Source organism: Loxodonta africana, chromosome 22 (genome assembly GCF_030014295.1).
Source record: "Loxodonta africana isolate mLoxAfr1 chromosome 22, mLoxAfr1.hap2, whole genome shotgun sequence".
NCBI classification, from domain to species: domain Eukaryota; kingdom Metazoa; phylum Chordata; class Mammalia; order Proboscidea; family Elephantidae; genus Loxodonta; species Loxodonta africana.
Genome location: NC_087363.1, coordinates 51444410 through 51449634, shown reverse-complemented (window position 1 = coordinate 51449634; position 5225 = coordinate 51444410). Strand labels below are relative to the sequence as shown.

At 37.9% G+C, this 5225-nt stretch overlaps 1 non-coding gene across 1 annotated transcript; it reads left to right on the top strand.

Annotated features, from left to right (window-relative positions):
- The first annotated feature begins 2164 nt into the window (after positions 1 to 2164).
- Positions 2165 to 2269, top strand: LOC111750633 (U6 spliceosomal RNA). The gene has a single exon (XR_002785736.1). It is a non-coding gene; the product is annotated as a U6 spliceosomal RNA (small nuclear RNA).
- The last annotated feature ends 2956 nt before the right edge of the window (positions 2270 to 5225 follow it).

Sequence of the window (5225 nt, the reverse complement as noted above, 5' to 3'; positions counted from 1 at the left end):
TCCAGAATAAGAGTGCAACTTAAAAAATAAATAGTAAATAAACAACCTCTTGAAACTAAATTTTGTATCTCTGGTCATTTTTTTTTAAAAGTCATTTTACATAGAATCTATAGCATTTAGAGCAGTGGTCATAGCAGATGATGTCAGGGCATCCGCCTCTCTCTTGCATATCTTAGAGGTCAAGCCCAATGTTCCTATAGCCACTGAATGTTTTCTGCACCTCTCGGCTCAAGGACACAGTCTTCCTCCAAAAGTCACTGTATGCCTTTGAGGCAGGACAGAAATGTCAAGGAACTAATGCCTCCAGGGGCCATCCTCAACCAGGGACAGATGGGTCATTGTTGGTAGCTGCCATCCACTTGGTCCCTGATTCGTGATGAGCTCATGCATAATAGACCAAAACTACAGCTTTCTCCTGTGGAACAGATGGTGGGTTCAAATTGCCGACCTTTTAGTCTGGATGTTCCTCTAAAACCTGTTCGGCATCATAGCAACACACAAGTCTCTACTGACAAATGGGTACTGGCTGTGCATGAAGTTCATTGGCCAGGAATCAAAGCTGGATCTCCCATATGGAAGGCAAGAATCTACTGCTGTACCACCACTGGCTACAACAGACGAGAAAAAACAAAAGCCCGTTGCCGTCCAGTCAGTTCTGACTCATAGTGACCCTATAGGACAGAGTAGAACTGTCCCATAGGGTTTCCAAGGAGCTGCTGGATGGATTTGAACTGCCAACCTTTTGGTTAGCAGCTGAGCAATAGATAAAAAGTGGTGGAAAAATAGCCCAGTTTCTTTACCCCTCGGTAGAACAATTCTTTGGTGTGTTCTACAATATCAGAGGGCCTCCGGTGTGATAGAGCTAGAGTTGTCTACAATGTGTGTGCCCTTATAGCCTTCATCTCCTTTCCTCCTCTCTTCTCTACTCCCTTACTGTGCTCTTGGTACCACCTCTGGGCTGGCCAGCATCCAAATCCTTGTCTCGAGGTCTCCTTTGGGACAACTCAAAAGCTGGACAATGGATCTTAGCCATTTTAATCAACTCCCATCAGAAATGGTAACTCGCTATAGCTAAAATAGAGTTTTTCCAGTTTCATTCAAATACCATCCTCATAATTTTGCCATACCAACATTAGCATCTGTATTATTATTTGCTCAATAACTTTTCTAAGTCAGTTTAAAATTGATTCACTTTTTTATTTAGTCTCAAATGTGGCAAAATTATGCATTAAATCACATAGTGATGTGATAGCAATACATTTCCCTAGTACATATTTAAAATTGCACATATTAATTTTCTAAATGTTTGCTCATGTATTATCTAAAATGTTGTTTATTGCCAAGCTTTGCAAAACACTGGGTTACAGTATAAATAAAAAATATGCATGCTTTCTCTGTCACTGCCCCAGGCAACGCAGTGACAATGGTTAAACTAAAAATCTATGAGTGTTAGAGAATTCCACATTTCTTGTCACATAGTTTTGCCTGGATTGAAAGTGTCCGTTTTGAGTTACGTGCTCCTTCTGCCTGGCAGGAACCCATTCTGACAGATATACTTCACATTAACATCTAACACAATGGCACTAAAAGGAAGAAGTACACAGGGTGATAATAGCGGTAATTGGTACTCATTTTATGTCAATGGCATATTCCTTGAGAATATATAACATAGTGAAAGAGAGAGAATGCAGGTATTTTGGGTCCATAGTCAAGGGACAAATTTTCTCCTGCCGTTGTCCAGCAAAAGGCTTTTCATTTTTTCTTTTCCTGGAGGGAGAGTTTTGTGTTCCTCTAAACACAGCTCAGTATTTGAAGCTCATAAAATCATATACACATTTTTAACTTTATTTTATTTTTGTTATTGCTGAGAATATACACAGCAGAACAGACACCAACTCAACAACTTGCATGTTTACGATTCAGTGATGTTGATTACATCCTTCAAGTTGTGCAACTATACTTACCCTCCTTTTCCTAGTTGTTTCTCCCCTATTTATAGAAACTCACTGTCCCCTAAGCTTCCTATCTAATCTTTTGAGTTGCTTTTGTCACTTTGATCCCATATAGATGGATCTTAAAAGAGCACAATGCTCAAGAAGACAATTCTTTACTAATTAAGCTAAATTATTTTTTGGTATAAAATCACTCTTTAAAAGAAAAACAAGTGCTTGCTTCAGCAGCACATATACTAAAATTGGAATGATACAGAGATTACCATGGCCACTGAGCAAGGATGACACAACAAATTCATGAAGCTTTCCATATTTTTATGAGAAACTAATTTGCTTCGTAAACCTTCATCTAAAGCACAATAATAATAATAAAAAAAGACAAAACACAATCAAAAAATAGGCAAAGGACATAAGTAGACACTTCTCCAAAGAAGATATAGAAATGTTCGATAAAAAAATGTTCAACATTGTTAGTCATTAATAAAATCAAAACCAAACCAGTTGCTATCAAGTCGACTAAAATTCATGGAGACTCCATGTGCTTCAGAGTAGAACTGAGCTCCACAGAGTTTTTAATGACTGGACAACGGATTTAGTTTTTGGTTTTTTGGGTGACCTTTCAGAAATAAATAGATTACCATGCCTTTCTTCAGAGGCAGCTCTGGTGGATTTGAACCACCAACCTTTTGATTATTAGCCAAGCTCTTAACTGTTTGCACCACCTAGGACTCCTCATTAGTCACTGTTGTTTTTGTTATTAGTTGCCATCCAGTCGATTCCAAGAAGTAAATCAAAACTGCAATGAAAAATTAACTCACACCCACTATGGTGGCTATTGGAGCCCTGGTGGCACACTGGTTAAGATCTTGGCTTCTAACCAAAAGGTTGGCAGTTTGAATCCCACCTGATCCTGGAAGCCCTACAGGACAATTCTACTCTTACTCTGACCTACAGGGTCGCTATGAGTAAGAATTGATTCAATGGTAACATTTTTTTTTTTTTTAATAATGGCTATTATTAAAAAATCTGAAATAACAAGTGTTGGTGGAAATGTGGAGAAACTGGAACCCTCATGCACTGCTGGTGGGAATGTAAAATGGTGCAGCCAATGCGGAAAACACTTCGGCTGTTTTGTTAAAAGTTAAATATAGAATTACTATTAAAAAAAAAGCCCAGCAATTCCACTCCTAAAACAAAAACCCAGTGCCGTCGATTCTGACTCATAGAGACTTGAAAACAGGGACTCAAACAGGTATTTGTACAACAGTGTTCGCTGCAGCGTTATTCACAATGGCCAAAAGTTGGAATCAACCCAAGTGTCCATCAACAGGGAATAGATAAACAAATGGTAGCCCATATAAACATTGCTGTGAAGTCGATTCCAACTCATAGCAACCCTATGGGACAGAGTAGAGCTGCCCCATAGGATTTCCAAGGAGCCGCTAGTGGATTTTAACTGCCGGCTTTTTGGTTGGCAACTAAGCTCTTATTATTCCACCATAAAAAGAATAAAGTTCTGATGCATGATATGACATGGATGAACTTTGAAAACATTACACTGAGTGAAATCAGTCAGACACAAAAGGACAACTATTGTATGAAACATTTATATGAAGTATCTAGAAAAGGCAAATTGATGGAGACGGAAAGTAGATTAGAGGTTACAAAGGGCTGGAGGAAGGAGGGAAGGGGGAGTTATTTCTTTAATCGGTACAGAGTTTCTGTTTGGAATGATGAAAATTTTTGAAAATACATGGTGATGATAGTTGCACAACACTGTGAATGTAATTAACGCCAATGAATTGTACACTCAAAAATGTTTAGATTTGCAAGTTTTATGTTTTTATCGCAATAAAATAATACTTTTAAAAAAAGGAAAATAAAGGAATTAGTATTACATATTATTTTAAAGAGGTAAACCAAATTTCTTTTAAGGGGCAATATTTGTTTGTCAGGGATTTGATTGTTATAACTAATTTATAAACCACATGTTGCTTGTTAACCAACAAATCCAGTTTATGACAGGCCCTATTGCTCTATCTCTGGAGACACAGTGTGCACATGCACACGTGCCGGCGAGAGAGAGAGCTGGTGGGAGGGTCAGACAGCATCCACGGAAGTCACCGTGTGTGCAGACCCAGAGAGATACGTGCAGACAAGATGTGAAATTGTGTAGATTATGAATATCTCTTCTTGATTAAATGGGATAGAAATGCATTTTCTCTTTCATATTGGAAGCAGCTTAACATTTAAAAACTAATCTTTTCTGAGGTAAAGTTCATTAACACAATGATTATTCATTTGGCTTTTATGATGATATTGCTGCTTAATCACCAGAACATTGCTTCCTGTGCTAGGTGGGAAGCAGCAGGAAACATTTGAAGAGCAAGTCTTGCAGCTAATGTGATGAAAGAGAAGGAATGGAATTCTCACTGCTCTTCATTTCGAAAGTACAGCACATTCCTGCTCAGAAGTATAAAACCTCTTGTCCAACAACATGAGCTTTAAACCCTACATTAAATGCAGGATAAAGTTATATAACCCTGAAGACTTAATCGTTGCCTCAGGTCTGCTGTTTCTCTCTGAGTTACACAGCAAGTTTCTCAGGGAGGACATTTCCATTATGAACCGAGATTTGAGAAAGTTTAATCTTGGTGGTTGTAGATACCATGGTAAGGAATTTGAGATCTCGTTTGTGTAGCTCAGTAAACAAAGACATGGAGAAGACCAAACTACCAATCTTTGAAATTATGTCCTCCTTGATGAAAGTTCAACCCACAATGCACGACTAATTTAAAGAGTGCTATCTTTCAAAGGAATAAGAATAAAAGCATAACCATAGGATGTCACAGGGAAAGACAACTGTTACAAATTTATTATTATTAATATTATTATTCACTAAAGATTCTTTTGAATGTAGGAATTCACAAACTCCCTGTAGGGAGCTAAATTATCAAGAAGGTGTAAAATGAATAATTACCCACTAATACATATGGCACAGAGTAGCAATAGTAATAAGGATTGTAAGCCATAGAAACCAGCTGTCTTAGGCTGGGTTCTCTGGAAAAGCAAAACAAGTGAAGCATATATATATATATATATATATATATATATATATATATGTGTGTGTGTGTACATGTATATACATTATATGGAGAGAAAGAGATTTATCTCAAAGAAATGGCTCACAAGTTGTAGAGACTGGCAAGTCCCAAGTCCCTGTGTCAGGAGTCAGGTGTCAGGCTGGATGCTTCTCCTGACTTCTGTAGCTGC